Source organism: Ochlerotatus camptorhynchus, unplaced genomic scaffold (genome assembly GCF_037179485.1).
Source record: "Ochlerotatus camptorhynchus isolate MF236.1 unplaced genomic scaffold, CSIRO-AGI_Acam_v1.1 ptg000503l, whole genome shotgun sequence".
NCBI classification, from domain to species: domain Eukaryota; kingdom Metazoa; phylum Arthropoda; class Insecta; order Diptera; family Culicidae; genus Ochlerotatus; species Ochlerotatus camptorhynchus.
Genome location: NW_027040988.1, coordinates 6,370,977 through 6,390,997, shown reverse-complemented (window position 1 = coordinate 6,390,997; position 20,021 = coordinate 6,370,977). Strand labels below are relative to the sequence as shown.

Here is a 20,021-nt window from a genome sequence, read left to right as displayed (position 1 = left end):
GGAAAACAAATTAAGGAAAAAAAAAATGAAGAACGCGAAATTTTTAAAAAATCATATTCTTTTTGTTTATGATTTAACCCTTACCAGATTTTGCCAGTTAGTAGCAAACATTATGAACTTCACTGCTACAAAAAATTAAATAAGCTTTTTGTGGAATTAAAATTTTTGTTAATCATGCTCTTCATCGAAATAAACAAAAATTATCACAGTGTATTTTTTGACAGAATTTCCATGTACAACTTTGCTCAAGACACCGTATCAATCGAACAAACCGTTTCGACAATATTTAAATTTTAACTCTTAACACTGTTTTTACACAGGCCCTATCAGAAAAGCAGTCGTGACCCAATATGAAGAATTTATAACATAAAATGACATGTTTACTAAAAAGAAAGAACTGTGCAAAATTTCAACTAAATTGGAAATGTTCGTTCAGGATCGATTTGCGAGCCGTCGTGGAATGCCTCAATTGTAACTGAAAAATAAAGTGGGATCTTCAGAAGGTAATTTTCGTCCAGTAATTTAATAAAATGAAGAAACCACCATGTAGGTACAAAGTGTATTTAAAGATGCTTGCATACTTTGATAGTGAATGTAAACAAATTCCTTTTCAAGATGCAGCGAAGGCTTATCATGTTGAGAAATAGCCAAGCTCAGCTGTAGATTGCGAAATGCACAAGTACGTACCAGCAATGTACACTTGGCTTGATTTTATTATTTGAAATATATTTTTTCAGACAAACGATTATAGCTCAGCACCAACAAGCCGAAATAGCTCAGTTGGGAGAGCGTTAGACTGGTTAGATGGTTCAATCCCGGGTTTCGGCATTATCAAATATTTTAAGACTCTTCAAATCCTCAATCGTCCTACAGAGATATCGCGGCGGCGATGATGATGACCTAACCCCAAAACCTTTTTTTCCCAAACGTGAAATAGTCCTGCATATCAAGTAGGGTCAGAGTGTCTGCTCACCATAACTCAACTTTGAGTATTTATAACTAGCTGGTTAAAAGCTATTTTATTCCATCTTTCCATTTCCCCTTTTCGTTTCGTATCCAACTGAGTTTCCGCCATCCTATTGGATTATAATCAAAACGTGCATCGGAAAAGTCACGAGCCCGGTATGTGCAGTGATGTAGATTCATGACTTTGATAACGAAGAAAAAAAAATACTCGCATCCCAATGAAATGACGCGGCGATCGCAGCCATGGAGTGCTTGGCATTGCGGGCGTCCGTGCTCCTCGTCGTCGTCGTTGCCCTCGTGTGGGAGGTGAATAGTGTGCCCATCATGATTGGTAGTCGGCTCAGGAGGCCAAGGGAAGGGGGAACTGAAAACGCTTTCAGCTGATGGGAAATACGAACCTTGAAGGAGTACATTGTACACTCATTTCACAGGACAGCCACGGCGGGACGGAGGGGTTTCGGAGTTAGATTGGACGATATATTTTTCGTTTATCACCCTCAAACAAAGCATCAACAGAGGCTCATATTTCTGTGCCTGTTTTCCCTACGTTAGTAGTGAGTCTATCGTTCTCCTAGGATAGCACTGCAAAATCTGGAGGATTGATGACTGGGCAGAAAAGAAACAAAACTAAACGGACGATTTCAGACTCCTGCTGTGTGGGAAATTTTTCTCTACTCGCCTTTCAGCCCAGGGCTAAAAATATGGCATTTGGGTGGAAACATGAAACGCACTTTTCCCCCCGGCGTTTAGCTTCGAACACATTTTCTAAACGTTCCGTTGGTCGAGGGCACAGATTGTCTGCAGTCCATTCAAGGACGATCGCGTGGTGTTTGATAAGGTCGATTAAGGATTTCATTTTCCTTCTGCTGCTGTGCTTAAAGTGTTTTTCGGTGCAAGGCGTCTGGAAGATTGATGTCTATGTTTGATAGACACTGAGTGATGTAGGTAATGCGTTTGTTTTCATGCAGTATGGCGTTGAATTTGATAACAACGTGTTTTGCAAACGGCTTGACTTTGCCTATCAATCTGAATTATTTTCAACAGCAGGTAACAAGGGGAATGTTTGAAAATTTAAATTTATATTTGCTCTGTAAGCAGCACACAGTAAGCCGAAATAGCTCAGTTGGGAGAGCGTTAGACTGAAGATCTAAATGTCCCCGGTTCAATCCCGGGTTTCGGCAGATTGCATATCATTCTTTTTCCTTGCGTTCAAATACGTTAATGGATTATTGACAGCATGGCGCAACCCTTTCCTACGAGCATAAAAAAAAATAAGTATATATTATTATATATATTCAAAAGCGAACATCTCAATAAAAGTAACTGGATTCATGATGTAATCTTCAGCAAAGTTGTCACTCATTATTTGAAAATCTGAATCAAATCGAGAATAAGGAATTTTTTTTTATGATCGATAGAGTGTAGGAGTGTAATTTTTTTCATGTATTTTATCCAAAACTCCTCATACAAAATTCAAACTAAATGCGCCAGCTCACCTTAGAACTAAATGAGTTGAAACTTTCGGATAATGGTTTTCTCACCTAAAGGCACAAATCTAGGGGTTGACCCGTGGAAAATTAGAATTTTTATTTTTGTGGACCAGTCTATTGTATGATTATCCATTTTTTATTCAAGGTTTAGGAGAAAAACTAACAAACTGGACCACTTTTCGAGGTCTGCCCAAGATTAAACCATCACCATTTGGTTTTACATAAGATAAGCAATTTTGCAGGGCTCATATCCAGCGACTTTTAATTAAGTGGGTAGTGGCACCGAATATTTTTATGGAAGTAGGTTTTAATTTTGTAAATATCAACATTTGTCGGTTTTCTGCATACACAATAAATCGCCGGAACGTTTTTTTTTTAAACTAGCGATATCTGTTGCGAAAACGAACTATGCTGTTGAGTTTTTCCCATACGTTTCTATTGGTGGGAACAATTTAGGCATAACATTTGATAACGGCACAAAAGCATTAGTAAACAAACTTTCTAAGGCACATTACACGCGAACCAAACCCACAATACCGCAAACATCATCGGATAGGGGCAACTATCACCTTTCCGAAAGTGGTATTGGTTTGCGTGGGCGTACTTTGGCTCGCCTGTAAAGGGCCTTAGAAAGTTTGTTAACAAATGCTTTTGTACCGTTATCAAATGTTATGCATGAATTGAAATTTTAATAGATTTATTCAAAAAAGGACTTTGACTTTGTATGGTTGAAGTGTTTGATGAAATTCCTCGAAGGTCTCTAAAGTTTTCATATCGGTTCTGTGATCCCAAAACGTATTTGAGTATTTTGAATCCTTTAAATATTACTCTGAAATTTGTTAACCTCTCAGATCTTTCACTATTTTATTATTAAGGTGTATTTATTCAGTCACAGCTCGTCTCTGGAGCTCTCTGAAACTCTCAGAGACTTTTTCAAAGATCTAAAGTTTGCAGATACAATCTAAAACGCACTTTTGAGATCTTCAATTGCCCGGAGCCTATCTGCAGCCAGTGGTGCGAGCTGTCAACAATGTCATAGTTTTGCTACTATTAGATATTTCACACTTCCAACACTGATATTCGTAGCAAGCATGGTATCGGGCTGAAAGGCTTTTACGTATGAATCCAAATGAATATCACTGAGGAAGAATTGAAAATCTTACTTTTATCTCAATAAATGAACTATTTTATACTAGGGTAAATGTCGGCTTCGGCACCCATTGACTGTTTTCGGCAACCAAAATTTAAACGATAATTTCACTATGTTTTCCCATCAACACACTTCCCTGAATGCATCCAAACGATTCTTTAGTCTTTCAGCTTCAATCTGATTGTATGTGTACGTCTGAGCAGTCCTGTTATGGCAGATTATTCTTCAAATGAAGCATACGTACTCTAAAATGGGGTTGATTTCAAGTTGCCGAAAATAGAACAGCTGGTTAACACGCAGTTCTAATGGGAAGGTTGCCGAAGAAAACGAGGCTGCCGACAATAGTCACACTCACCTGAGAAGTTTGGAGCGTTGTAAAAACGCTTTCAAACAGTTTTGAAGAATTCTGTCGATTAAAATGGATAGAGAAGCAAGCAGCAGATGAATGTAAACCAACAGACACGTCATATATGTGCGTGACGCTGAGAAAATGCTAATAGAAGTGTGGACACTGCTTAGATTGACGAGAATACGTAAATTCCCCTATATAGCCATTGCATTGTGATCGTGCACGGTAGGACCTGATTTTCTGCGTTGTGTTATCATTTATTAAAACATTAAACTATATTCATATCACAGGGACAGCACATGACAGAGAAACAATAACGAATAGTTACAATATACAACATAACTAAGTAGTGACATCTGTCGGTTGGTACAAATAATAGTATAGTAAATTTACACTACTTTTTCGAACTGTGTATGTGAGTAATCATGTAGATTTCATTGGACACATAACTTTCATGTGATTTAGTGGTGCAATTTCCAATGGGATCACATAAAAGTTATGTGAAATCCACATGAATATTTTACACTGGTTATTTGATTTATTTCATGAGTGTAGAACAGAAGGGGAAGTGCAAACAAATCGGTAAATCAATAAGAGGTACTGTAATGCACCGAATACCGGACAGTCTGTTAATCTGGACATTTTATTTTTACTTAATTAGTACGTCTACTTTACATCATAATGAACATATCGGATGATTCTGAACGATGACATAAAGTCATAATAAAATTTACGTGCTGTTTTGAGCTGATAATTAACTTTTAAAAGTGATCGGGTTTATGGACTAAGTGTCTGGATTTCGGTGCTTTACGGTACGTTTTTTATTTCAACAAGCGATGCGTTGTGGTAGTATAACACACGAGCTTTCAATGCATACTCACACTATCATAGCATCCCGATTAGAAGGGCATAACAAAATCATAACAGAATTATATCAATGGTTGATATTTATATCAACGTGTGTTATATTTTGATATATTAGTGAAAAGTGGTTTGTGCGAAGTTTCTCATCATATCAAAATTATAACAAAGTCAATTATAATTACTATCAATGCATAAAATATGTATTAATGATTCCAAAATATAAGTTTATTCACTATTTTCTGTTTCTAAGTGACGATCATTAGAGGCATATGTGTATAGATAGTAAGAAATGATAAGATTTTTGAATGATTGTCAAAGATTGTTTAAATCATAAACGGCTTATATCGCGAATTTCTTCTGTAATAACCGATGTCTCGTATTCAGCTATCTCTTTGGAGTATTTAAAAAAAGACTATCTGTTCTGCTGCTCTATGGGAAAAGTGACAAAAAAGTCCATTCAATCAATTAAATCCACAGTTTTCAACAGGGCATAGAGGTTCAGGTTGTTTAGCAGCTTCATATCCTAAAATAAAATAGGTTGTTAGTGTGCTGTCATTATTGAACAAGAAGACGACATACCCATAATGACAATTTACACAAAAATAATCCCTTTCGGAGCTGGGAAAGCATTAGTAAAAGTGATAAAGCTTTCGGGAAAAGTTTTGCCTATGGTGAAAACATTCAACATATTCATTAATTCTTATGACAAATAAGAAATAGAATTGGCTGCCTACTGCTTCTGAACCAGATGATGAATGATATTCCATAACCATAGGAATCTCATCATTTGATGGAAGATCCTCTAACAATCCATGTGGAAAACCACGAAGGATGTCAACCAAGCATCGGGCTCAACTGCCACATAACACAATTAAACGCGTTCCACTTGAGTCGGAAAAAGTGGGGTAACCTTAATTTTTCATTCATTCATTCAGAATTACTAAAACAACCTATTTTTCTCTCAGATCGGTTGTTGGAACTCCGCATTTATTGGGGGGACAAACCAGCTGCTGCAAAATCTTTGGCTGATGAAGCACCACACATTATGAAGAAAATTCTGGCATATTATGGAAAAACAAGCCAGAAAAATTACTCTTAATTAAAATGACCTACAGTTGATGAATTCCAATTAATTATTAAACTAAGATAAAAAAAAAATGAAAAAGAAATGACAAAACCATTGCCCGAAATATGGCAAATTTTATATCTTATCAACGGCTGTTAGAGATGTATATTTTTGAATGCGATCGATTAAATCTAATATCGTAATAATTTTGATATAATCATATCAAATTCTGTTATAATTTTGTTACCACTAGACGAATTTTTGTTATTTTAACAACTAACCAACTAATGATTAATGTTATGCCTTTCTGATCGAATTGCTGCCTATCTTAACTGCAGGCAGAAGATGCCTTCTACCGCGCTAATGTTCACCAATGAATAGTGGAGCCACTTTCTGATCCGAATATCAACTTCTGTTCTGTGATCGAACCCTTATCAAGGTGAATCCTGATCCAACGAACCCAACCTATTTACAAAATCACCTCTATAGCCTTTGTGGGAATGCAGAGGTAAACATGGTCCCTAAAGGTCACTCTAAATAATATTCCTTCCCTACATTCACTTTTCACCGGCGCCGACGCTATCCGGCCATCACCATCAGGCTGCCACTATCCGGTCGCCGCCACCGGGTAGCAACCATTCGGCAGCAACCATCCGGCAGCTACCGTTCGGCTGTTGCATTCCGCCATCGTGACTGCCAAAGTCGCGTAGCACACCAGACCGGACGTCCAATAAATTTAATCAAGGTAAATCTTTAGCTTAAGACACCTACATCCGAAAACTTCCCCATCGCCGGAAAATAAAACCCTGGGACCCGAGAACAAGCCCACTCACATGGCTGCCGACAGTAGCTAAGGGCTTAAGCATATCCCCTTCTAGGATGGCGCAGAATCTCCCGAGGTTAAACAGTTATGAGTATCACACTCGAGAACCTCTATGTATTTATCAGAAAACCACGCTTTAGTCAGTTTTGGGTTGTGGATTGCAGCATTATCTAGTTGGAAAACAAAGTAAGGACCCATCAATGACTCACCGTGTTCAATCAAACTTATCTTCAGCATTTCTATGTTATCCTCGGACTTCATTTTTGTTGAAATCCTCACTAATGGAAATTTTCATCGAAAGAAAAATGATCCCCAAGCCATTAGTGTTGCTCCATCAAAGTTCTTGTTCATTTTAACATCCGCTTCTTTGCGCAAATCGTGCCAATAGTTCATCCAGGGTGAACTTCTTTTCATTTGAAAAGGGCACGTTTTTCCATTCACCGGTTCATGAAATATTTTGGTTTTTTGTGAAATTGAAGCGATTCAACTTATGCCGTTCTGTTAAGTTGGGTTTTCCTTCCTAGTTCTCGCTGCTTGACATAATTTGTTGCACACGATGTGTGGTCACCGGTCTTTTCTGGTTCGTTGCAATTCAACAAATACTCCGTTTATCCTTCGCTGTACGCTTACTTTTCCTCCCACGTTTCTCAATACGGCCACACAGTTATCCTCATTTTTCAAGAAGCTTTCGACAACCGTGTGTGATCGAAACAGTTTTCGACCGATTTCTCTATTATAAAGACCTGCATCATGGTAGGCCTCTACCTTTTCCTCGAATGTAAGATGTTTGGATCGACCCATGGCTGCTAAATTGCAGCGAAAATTTCCGATTGCACAACAGTTCGACCAAAACTTAGGCCTCTGCTCGATGTGTTAGCCTGTCAAATAAGAAACAGGGGATCTTTTTAACATAATGGTGCTATTTATATATCGCACATTTTTTTACCCCTCTTACAAAGACTATCGATCCGAGGCCCGGAGGGCCGAGTTTCATATACCATTCGACTCAGCTCGACGAAATCGGAACATGTCTGTGTGTGTGTGTGTGTATGTGTGTATGTGTGTGTGTATGTAACGAAATGAATGCGCTCACGTTTCTCAGCAACCGCTCAACCGATTTGGACAAACTTGGCGCCAAATGATAGGTCTTTGGGTCCCATTGAACGCTATTGAACGGTTTTGGAATCGGTGAACCGCTTCCGGAGATATGGCCGGAATAAGATCCGGTGAATATGGGCCTTCACGCTGGATTTAACGGAAAACGTATTAAAACCATCATGTGACACATCAAATTATTACAGAATTCAAAAATAAGATCTATGCAAGTCGTGTTAAGTGTTCCAGACCACATTGGACACACTTGGACATGTTCCGGGTACCCCAGGGAAGTTGCTTGAATATGAATTGAATTAAAACCCATTAAATCACATTAAAATACGATGATAAGGTGATTGGTAGCCTCACCAAATAGACTACACCCGGATATATTCCGGGTACCCCCAGGCAGTGGCGTAGCGTCACTGGATGACACAGGGGTGGGGGGCTTGGTCACTGATAATGACAATAAAATAAATAAACTTGAATAAGTAAGAAGGGTCTGATCACACCATAGGTGGATAAATTCGGGTTTTTTAATAATTTTTCGGTTAAAATGTTAATGCTCCACAGAATTACCAGCATTTCAAAATTGAAAAAAAAAATTGTCCAAAAACATGGTGGTCCTGTTTTTGTTTCGCTGAGTGTATGGGAAAGGATTACTCCATAATGTGGGTAGATCACGTTTTTGTGGTACGTTACGAGATGTAAGATCTACCACATCGAACTATGACCCTAAGCTCTTCTTGTTGACGGTTATGAACCTCGGTTTTGATATTTATTTATTTATTTATTCGACAATCTATCAAATCGTAGACTACATATTAGCATTAGGACTTATGTTCAATCATTTCACAATGAATTGGAATTAGAATATTGGAAACAAGAGAAGGTTTGGACCACAATTCCGATGCATGGTCAAATATCAGTACCATTGCTTGTTTTTCTCACCTAAAAGACCTTTTTTAATTGCTGAGAAGACGTATATTTGAAGATATCCCAGCATGTTCCAAAGATGCGGAATTTCAGAACCGAATGAAAATTCATGTGAGAACTATTTTGATTGATGATAGGGAGATTGATCTTTGGAGAGGTCTCAGATATCTTCAAATGATACAGAACATCTCAATTGAAATAAAATTATCATGAAAACTATTTTGATTGATGAGAAAGCACGTCAATGGAATGGTTTTGGAAAACTTCAAATGATGCGAAACATCACAATTGAATGAGGATTCTTGTGAGAAGATCAAGTAGGTATGTATGATTTAACTGTTTCGAAAAGGAATACCTAATTAAATTTCCATAGCAATTAGGTACGACATGCACTAAAATAAAGGATACGGACATATCACATAAGATCAATGCATTGCACAATGGGATTTTTTTTTCAAAAAAAAAAAAGGTATTTAATTCAATTTCTCAAAATGCCGCTGAAACGATCATCCAAGCGAGTTATTAACAAAAGAGAAAATCGACGAAGAGAATTGATCATTGCGTTTACGCTCTTATGCATGCTCACTGTTGATATATATGTGATCGTTGAATCTATGTTCGCAATCCAAGATAAGTACACGATGTTTAATAGAATCAACTCGTTCAAGCGGCAATTGATTAATCGATTATTCAAATCTGATCGGCGAGTGACTACGGGTTAAGGCAATGACTCTGCATTTGGCAGTGTTTGCTTGCATTCCGTTCATCTAACACCACGACGTTAACCGCTCGATGTCAGTTTGTAGACCATAACAATCTAGGAACGATTTTATCACACGGTAGACTTTTAAATCACCAGCAAATAACAACTTACAGTAAATTAAGAGGTCACACACGTTGTTAATAAATAAAACGAAAATAAGAGGTCGTAAGTGACTCCCTTGTGGAACTCTCAATGGTATAGCAAACACATCGGATAAATATGATTTTAACCAGCGAACGACTCCCGGTGGAAGACCAAGGCGGCTAAGCTTTGCGATATCGCGGTCATGATGGACTTTGTCGAAAGCCTTAGAGAAGTCAATGTAAACGGCGTCTACTTGCTGGCGGTTTTCTATGCTACCAATAAGAGTGTTGGTGTAGGACATCAAGTTGGAGATCGTTGAGCGCTTTTTCATGAATCCATGCTGGAACTCCGATATTATACAACTTGTCATGCAGAAGACTTTCCAAAACTTTGGCCATACAATTTAAACAAGAATCCGAGAATGCCAATAACCTAATCCAACAGTTAGACGGCATTGCACTTAAATATTGATTCACTTTGTAGGTTAAATGGAGATCTTCCTTAGTATGAGAATTTTACCTCCATCTCCCCTACACTCATTGTTCTCAAAAAAAACAGAAGAAGTGCTCCTAGCAGATTCATTTGTTCTGCCTTCATCCGTATGCGAAAGTGAATCCATTGTAACCTTTTCCAAAGTTTACAAGCTGAAATTTATTGCTTGGTGATAGTTTTGAAATTAATAATAAATTACACTTGAATGTGAGCAAATGTAAATTTTAACTGAAGAAGATGATTGAATTATATAAACAAGATTATTGAAATGAATTGAAACAAATTTCGCCTTTTGAATTTAAAAATATTAATTTTCTGGCAGCCGGTGCTGAGCTGGGTTGTCACGCAAATTTCCGAAAAAATATAAATCGGAAAACTCACAGCACGGCAAAAAGAGTCGATGTGTCGTCAAATGAGACCCCTCGCAAACCGGTTGGCCAATCAGGAGCTAGAGTAGCGTAGGTAGACTTCGAAATTCGAACATAGCTAGCGTAGGTGTAGGGGGATTTCACTGCTCGCATCTCTACGAAATTGGCCTAGGTAGCCAAGACCAATACTATTACAGCGGCTACACTTCTACAAAAGGCGCAATTCACCCTGAACGTGATCCGGTATATGTGACCTGGTGAGATATCGTACGATCGATCGTACCATCCCTTTTGTGAGCATGGGACCAGGAATACCGGTCCACAGGGACGGTCTCTTATACCTGGAATAGCGAGAAGATCAAGTCGGTGAAGATTTGGCAGGCGTGAATTAAGTGAAATTGTGCTGACAAAGTCAAATTCTTAAACACGTGAATTAATAAGATTTGCTTTGACAAATAGTGGTTTGGTTCACAAACAGTTACTACGGTTCACGGAAAGTGATTTCGGTGTAACTTGTAAGGCCACCACGTGGCTCTGGTCCTCCTTATCGCCAACGTTGACGCCAATAGTGGAGTGAGAGGTCGCAAACCGGTCGAGACGTTAGAAGACATAGACTATCCGTGAAGCTAGCCGACCGGAATTGCAAGGTGTCGCGAGTGTGAACTAAACCGAAAATAATTCCTCTTGAAGAAAGTGTGCACACGAACGCTATCCAGGTTTGCCAAAGGTCGTCCGTCAACACCGTGAAGATCACCTCCGACCGAAGTCGGAACCGGAAGCAATAGTAGCAGAAGTTCCCCTAGGCCGGTTGGGACCCGGTGAAGCTCAGCACAGAAGACGTCGACCGGTGGAGAGCCGGTACGGTGCAGCCTCCGACGGTACCGTGTTGACGGTATCACGACCAGCAGCAGGAGCAGCAACGGGTACAGTGAGTCCGTTCTAATTTTTTTTTATTCTCGAAGTAAATTTCCAATAAATTTTGGAGTTAAATATTTGTTAGTTAGTTTGCTTGCCGTAATTTTTTGCTTTGAATACATTTCTTGTATGCACCGAAAATTGATGTCAGCTTGGTTCACTTTTGCCAGCAAAAGGGACAGGTGAGTTTCCACTAGTGCGTTTGGTCGACCCTGAGAATTATTAAAGAGGTGATTTACCTAGCTACTAGTAGCATAGAGGTAACTCTAAGACTAGTAGGTCCCGAGGAAACGTGCTCAACTTTTTGGCTCAGCTCTGGTACTATCTTCGGTCCCAAGCTAATCGATTCACCCCTCAAAATATAGGAAAATTAACTAACCCCTCATTTTATCTGTAAAACTTTCATAGCGAATCAAAACAAACATTGTGTAGTACTAGAATGTTGACTAGCATGGGGTACGTTAATCGATTTGCTTGGGACCAATAGGCTAGTCAAGTAGTGAGTCAATTTAAAATCGTTAGTTTCGTACTGATTGTTGGTAGTAGCTCGGCTGGCTAGTGAAGGCCAATGTGCTAGGACTAAAATTAAATTCGTATGACTGAATTGGAATCAAGCAGCAGTGTTAGATTCTTAACGATACTTCAACAAGCTGTGACTCTTTATCAAATGTGGAAAGGTAAATAAATTTAGAAGTCATCTTTGATAGAAACACTTTTTTTTTATCAAACCCGTTCAAAATAGAGATTTAAGGTGAGGGTTGTAGCACATAACATATACGGAACTCGATCATCCAAAATCAGCGTAGATTTATGACAAGATATGTTCAAACATGGAATTGAAAAAAAATATGAAAATAATGTAAAAAGGGGAAATTTAAGATAGGGCCAATTAAAAGACCAATGGGGCCTAAATTTGGATTTATTTCTAGCTTTTTTAGAAGAAAAAAATCAAGTTTTTATTAAAGGTAAACGTTAATATCCATCAACAGAATAGCGAGCTGAAATCATAACATTCATAAGTAGGCTAACTAAAAGCACAGTGAACAATATTACTGGTTAATAACGCTCTTGATTGGCTTGTGACAGATTTTAAAATACTAGTTAAAATCCTTTGATAATACCCCTGTAGAGCTAGTCGAAAAAAAGAATAACCGCATTACCTTGAAACTTGCAAATGGCCTTTTCGGCCACTCTGTAACTCTTTACTCCTATAATCCTATAATCCCCCTCAGCAAACGTCTGCCTGTGCATGAAAAATTTGCTTACCCTTTCACTCCTATGAAAATTTCATAAGATCCTGTCAAGCTTTGCGTGAAGAGACGGTGCCTCACTGATACCATGGTGGAGTGAAGAGACAAGACAAAGTTCGCTAGATATCATGCACAGATTGTCAGATGCTTTTGGGATTTTACCATAGGAGTAAAGAGTTGCAGAGTCGTTGTCAACGTCAATGCTTACTGATAATGCAACCATAGCATTTCACAAGAGCCAATGTCGCAAACATAAACAATGTCTTTTTCCGTGAATTTCTCGAGAATGGAAAACCATTCAAGTAAACCGTCACGATTATTATGTAGAGGGTGAGTTCTCATATCCGATAGAATTGATAGCTTACTTGGATTGATTTTGAGCTACGAGAAATTTACGGATCAAACCATTGTTTAAGTTTTCGACATTGGTCCTTGCGAATTCTCGGTGAAAATTTTGTTTTGACAGATCGATGGCCAACTATACAAGTTATACCACTAAGGCAACACAAAAAAAGGGGTCAACTTTTTAGTCAGTTATTTTGCATGAAGCTCCACATATGTTATGTGGTTGTACATAGTATGACGTAAATTAAATCTTAACCCTACCTTAAGAATTACAGATGAAGCAGTAAGTCATTATATTTTGATTAGCGTTGCAACTACACTCTAACTTGAAAATACCCATTAATGGGTAAAAAAAGGCCAATTTTGAAGAAAAGTGGCTTAACTCATTGATTAGACAAATTTTTACCCATTAATGATTAACTATTACTCATTAATAGGGTAATAGTTATTCATTAATGGGTAACAAATACTCATTAAGGGTAAAAAACACTTTTATTCATAATGGGTCTTTTTCTACCCATTAATGGGTACTTTCAACTTAGCGTGCATACGTACACGACCTCAAAACGTAGATCATTTTTCGCACAGTGTCATGGTTTTGCACTTTAAAAACATTTGTTTTTTGAAGCACAGCCCAAACGTATTCAGTTTTTATGCAAGTCAGTTTTTGAAATATTTATTACAAATCAAATTAGGCCGCACACAAAACAGCCGGTAGTATAAAGTATAAAACAAGATGTGTGTCCCCAATCATTTGTAATTTAAGGTTTTTGCTTGTTAAAAGCCATAATAGAAAATAGTTCCAGTTGCACATGAGAGATTGTTCTACGAAATCGTAGCAAAAGGATGGAAAGCATACATGTCTTGATAATGTATTGATAATATTGCAAACCGAACAAAGTCAATCATTTTTTTTTTCGATCCACAGGGAGTTCGCAATGCTACACGTACACCTCTATGGCAGCCAAATTTATGTCCTGCAAACAAATCAGTGGAACTGATCCGACTCCGCTCTCCCTCTCTCAAAGCAGCAAACCCCAGTAGCAATTTTCACGATTCGCACTAGAAGACGTACAGTTCCCACGCAACCAACAGAGATTCCTCTCTCAGGAAGTTTTAATGTTTCCTTGCAGAAATTATCATTATTTTCACACCTTGCTGAAAAATTCACATCCAGCACGCAGTATTTCACCTGAACCAGCCACAGACCAGAGCACCAGGTTCAGTAAATGTTTTCTTTTTCTCTCTTGCAAAATTGACCTCACTGCAGATGTGCTACCAGAACCCGTGTGTACTCGTTTCACATCCTCCGGTGCTATCCTTACATAAATGTTTGCTCTGCTCTCGGGACTCCTGCGGCGTTTCGTCAATTGCAGCAATGCTGGACACCATTCACCTTTGCTTAGGTTTGCACTTTTCACTCATAAATTGCTTCTTCGATTGATCCCACTTGCACTTTTGAACGGGATATTTTGCAAAAAAAAATCGCACCGGAAAAACTAACTCGCACCGATTTTCAATCACTGGAAGTCAAACACAGCGACCTCCTACTACTCCGGGCAGCAGAATGTTGCTTTTTTCTTGGCCTTAGATGCTTTTTCTCGCCCGACTCTGCACTGTAGTATGTAGCTCCGGTTGTTTGGCTCCGAACGGCCTCCAACGACCTTCGTTCACTCGCGAAAATAGGAAAACTGACAACGCTCGCAATGCTGCATGGCCACAGGAGGCTCACCCGAACACCCGACCTCGAGCCGATTTCAGTCCAAGCTAAATAGCAGTATGCCTATGTAGGTCCCCACGCCGTGACGTGCCAGGCCAGCTCACTTCTCACGGATGGGACAAACAGCCAACGGTGGAGGGTTGCTCACTCGCTGTACAGCATGCTTGCGACTGATGTTGGAGCTGCTGGAAAATATGCTTCTCTTGGGGAGCATAGAGTCTCGATTTAGGCGCAGCGGCGTCCTCTCTTTCTCTTGCTGGAAGGGCTGCTAGAAACTAACGAATTTTGTTCATCATTTTCACAGTTTAAAAGCTCTTCAAGGGAAATTAAATGTGTATTCAAAACAGGAAAACCTGACCACAAAATCTTCACAAACTGTTTTTTCAAAAGAATGTTTTAAGATTCTCATCGAAATAGGGTAATGAATTTTGGTTGGACCAATCCAAAAATGAATCATGGTTGACTACATTGTGGTCCCTTAAGTCTTAGACTAGAATAATCTTATACACTTGAATCTCCATTTACGAACCAAACCGGGGGTTCGTAAAAAAAACCTCGTTATTTGGGATTTACTTTGTAAAAAAAGAGGTTTTTGAAAATATTGTCAAATACCCCACAATATGGGTATTTTTTTTAAATCGGGGAGACATGTAGGGACTAGAAATCGATGTCTGACACCATTTTGAAATTCAAAATGGCGGCTTCCGGTTTCATAAAATAATAAAAGTAATGTTAAACCTCACAATACGGGCACAGAAAAACAGACATAACACATTGAATATTTTCCACTGTAAAACATCGTCGCAAAAACATTACCGCCATCTGTTGAATACACTGTGGTGGGTAGTACCAACAATCAATACGAAACTAACGATTTTAAATTGGCTCACTACTTGACTAGCCTATTGGTCCCAAGCAAACGATTAACGTACCCCATTCTAGTTGAAATTCTAGTACTACGCAATGTTTGTTTTGATTCGCTATGAAAGTTTGACAGGTAAAATGAGGGGTTATTGGTTTTTCCTATGTTTCGAGGGGTGAATCGATTAGCTTGGTACCAAAGAGAGTACCAGAGCTGAGCCAAAAAGTTGAGCTCGTTATTTCAGAACCTTCTAGTCTTAGAGTTACCTCTATGGTAGTACCCTGAACAGATGGCGGTAGTGTGTAAACGTCAAACGCAAGGGAATTGACTATGCGCGCCATAGGTGGCGGTACTTTTGCTGATTCACAGAAATCTTAGCATGCATCGACATTTCACAAATCAGAAGAAGCAACATCCGCAGCTGTCAAACATAAACACAACCGGATAATAACGATCATTCTTCGAAGCCTCGGTTTAAGACATATCAAACCCTCTTGATGCAATCGACCCGATCCGCTGGATTATCAATTGTATCAATTAGGCTATACTGGAACCACATGTAACACTAGAATCTACTAAATAATTGTGGAGACGGGTGTCCTCATGAAATGAAGTAGTGTAGTAGTCCATGGCTTGGTTGGAGGATCGTCTTGTGCCAACGCGCTGAAATGCAGCTATAATGCACTTTTCTATTCAAATAGCTTCAGATTTCTTCAATTTATCTTGCAAACTTCCATCTGATTTGTTGTTTTGAATGGTTTCTTTCATGTTTTATGTGTTGTCATGTGAACAAGGTCTTCAGCTCGGTCTTCAAGGAACGATTTGGGTTCAGTGTTCGGAAATCTCAAAAGCAGCTGTCAGTGACGATTGTCAATTTCGGTTGTCAAATCTGACGCCAAATGCTAATTTTTCTCTGAACTGGCAATCAGGGCCCCACAAAGTCACTTTCAATCGAAAATCGTCAAGCGAGGATGAAGCTGTCAACCATCACTTTCAATTGAAAGTCATTCTGTCTTCTCTTCGAGCAGATCCCCCTCAACATCAACAGAGCCACTTTCGATCAGTTTTCATGCTGTTTGTTCTAGCTTGACTCGTGTTCATTTCTTCTTTCTTTGTCAAATTAACTTACTTTTGCATGCATTGAAGCAAAGCTGTTCGATCCAAATTAGTGCAGTTTTTATGACTTTTGTTGCTGGTGCACTCGGTTCATTTTTGTTCAGATCTGTGCACGTGGATGTCAAATTTATCATTGTTGGGTGGTTTGTTTGTTGAAATGCGACGCCATTTTGACATCCAAGATGGTGGCTTCAAGTTTAAGATAAAGTGGAAAATGCTGTCAAATACTTATCAATAAAGGTATTTTGGGAATCGGGATGATGTCTAGAGGATGAAAATCAATATCCGACGCCCTTTTGAAATTGAAGATGGCGGCTTCCAATTTACGAAAAAGTGGAAATACAGTCGAATACACATCAATATTAGTATTTTTGTAATCGGTATAAAGTCTACAGATCGAAAATTGATATGCGCCGTCATTTTGAAATCCATGATGGTGGTTTCCGATTTTAGATTAAGCGGGAACTACCGAGGGGGGCGACACATCTAAATCTCAAGTGTAGATGCTCAACAAATCTCATACTAGCGAATCAATCTTCGAAAAATCTTCTTTCATTTGTCGCATCTACTTGCATCGCGCATCATTTTTCTGCAGGAAATCTTCAGAATCGTCATCAATCTTCTTTCTATCTACTCAGCTTACGCGCAGCTAGCCACAGCAAAACACAATCATTTCTGCATCGTAGATAGAGTCGTCCCCCTCGGCAACTACTGTCAAATACCTATCAATATTAGTATATTTTTAATCGGGATGGCGTCTAGAGGCCAGAAATCGATATCCGACGCCATTTTTAAATCCAATATGGCAGCTTCCTATTTCATAAAAGAAATGGGAAATGCTGATGCCGTCCCATCAATATGGATATTTTTGGAATCGGGATGAGGTCTGGAGATTAGAAATCAATATCCGACGCCGTTTTGAAATCCATGATGGCGGCTTCCGGTTTGAGAAAAAGTTTTAAATTCTATCAAATACCCATACAAACGGTTTTTTTTTTAGCATCAGGGTGACATCTATAAGCCAGAAATAGATGTCCGACGCCATCTTGAAATTCAAGATGGTGGCTTCCGATTTCATAAGAAGTGTCAAATAGCCTACAAATAGCATCGAATATCGATTTTCAGCATCTACGCGTCGTTCTCGTTCCGAAAATACCCAGATCTTAGGATATTTGACACTTTTTGTGAAACCCGATGGCCACCATATCGGATTCCAAAATGACATCTGATATCGATTTTCGCCTTTCACACGTTGTCCCCATTCCGAAAATACCCATATTATAATTTTTCACTTTTGTTTCTGTAATAATTGTATAATTACAGAGTTGATATAACGTCGATAGGATTAAGTATATGTTTTAGAAATAGTGAAATTTTTTAATCATAAATCATATTCCAAATCTCCTTTTCCCTCTCCCGATCCAAACAATTGTCATCCACTAGCCTCGAGAAGACCGCGAGTAATCGGTTCCAATCCTTTAATTTTAGATTTAAGACATTTATAATGTATAAAGAATATGATAACTTGGCTCTGTAAAGTTTATTCGATTGAGCCTGTACAAATAAAGTAATTAACGAAAAAAAAAAAAAAAAAAAAAAAAAAATCGCTACCTGAACCCTGATGGCCGCTATATTTGATTCCAAAGTGGTATCTGATATCGATTTTCGGCATGTATGCGTTGTCTCTGTTCTAAAAATAACCATATTGTAGGGTATTTGAGACTTTTGCTGGAGTTCAACATAGCATCGGATATCGATTTTCGGCAGCCACGCGTTGTCTCCGTTCCGAAAAGACCCGTTTGATGAAGGGTATTTGACACGTTTTATGAAACATGATGGCCACTATCTTGGATTCCAAAATGGTATCGAATATCGATTGTCGGCATCTACGCGTCGTCCCCGTTCCGAAAATACCCATATTGTAGGATAGTTGACACTTTCTGAATCCTGATGGCTGCCATATTGGTTCCCAAAATTCCCATATCTTAGGGTATTTGATACTTCATAAAACCAATGGCCACTATCTTGAATTCCAAAATGGCGTCGGATACCGATTTTCAGCATCTACGCGGCATCCCCATTCCGAAAATATCCTATTGTAGGGTATTTGACACTTTTTATGAAACCCGATGGCCGCCATTTTGGATTCCAAAATAACGTCGAATATCGATTTTCGGCATCTTCGCGTCGTCGATATTGTGTGGATACTATCCGGATACTATATTTTGATGCCTGCGTCGTCAGGTCGTGAGAAGTCGAATGAACTCCGAATTGAAGTGAAAGTGGAAAAAACGAAGGAAGCAGTTTTCGAGTCATTCATAGCGTCAATTGAAACAAGTCTTTGCTTCAAATGAAATGAACTGAAGCACTTGACGAACGAAACAAGTGATAGCCCAGTCATGCGTGACTCGATAACAAGAAACGCGATGACTTACACGAAAATGATATTGCTCGAAATGAAGCGATTCTGTGGAGGGTTCATTTTCTTTTCTTTGTTTTGAACTTCCGGTTACAGAAAAAAATCTGTGAAATGCCCCACAACATGGGTATTTTTGGGATCACAGTGACGTTAATGGACAGGAAATCGATGCCTGATGCCATTTTGAAATCAAAGATAGTGACTTCCGGTGACAGACAAACAGAAAAATACTGTCAAATACCCATCAAATATTTTTGAAATCGGGGTGGCGTGTAAGAACCGAAAATCCATGTCTGACGCCATTTTTAAATCCAATATGGCGGCTTCCAGTTAAAGAAAAACAGAAAAATGCTATTTAGTAGCCCAAAATGGGAATTTTTGGAACCGGAGAGACGTGTAGGGACTGAAAATCGTTGTCTGAATTCAAAATGGACCAGAAATCGATGGCTGACGCCATTTTTAAATTTAAAATGGCAGCTTCCAATTTTAGAAAATCAGACAAATACTGTTAAATACTTCACAATATAGGTATATTTTGGAATCTGGGTGACGTGTAGGGACCGGAAATTCATAACTGTCACCATTTTGAAATCCAAGATGGCGGCTTCCGGTTACATTATTATTATTATTTAGCTTTATTTAGGAGGCTTTCAGCCTTAGGCTGGTTCGCCTCCATTTTCCGGTTACAGAAAAACATGGCAATTCTGTTAAATACCCCACAATATGTGTATTTTTGGAATCGGCGTGACGTGTAGGCACCAGAAATCGATGCATGACGCCAATTTGAAATCCAAGCTGGTGGCTTCCGGTTTCAGAAAAACTTGGAAATTCTTTTAAATACCCCACAATATGAATTTTTTTTAAATTTAGGAGCTGCAAATCCATGTCTGATGCCATTTTGAAATTCAAGATGGTGGCGTCCGGTTACAGAAAAACTGGAAAATACTG

General features: G+C 38.8%; 1 protein-coding gene and 1 non-coding gene across 2 annotated transcripts in view; one reads left to right on the top strand and one right to left on the bottom strand.

Moving 5' to 3' along the window:
• LOC135712743 (ensconsin) overlaps positions 1–14,611 on the bottom strand; it is a 235,925-nt gene extending 221,314 nt beyond the window's left edge. The window contains exon 1 of the mRNA XM_065235789.1: positions 14,282–14,611. The gene's annotated coding sequence lies outside the window, so the exon portion shown is untranslated. The remainder of the gene's footprint in view (positions 1–14,281) is intronic.
• On the top strand, positions 2,075–2,147 carry TRNAF-GAA (transfer RNA phenylalanine (anticodon GAA)). Its single transcript has one exon. It is a non-coding gene; the product is annotated as a tRNA-Phe (tRNA).
• Positions 14,612–20,021: the final 5,410 nt, after the last annotated feature.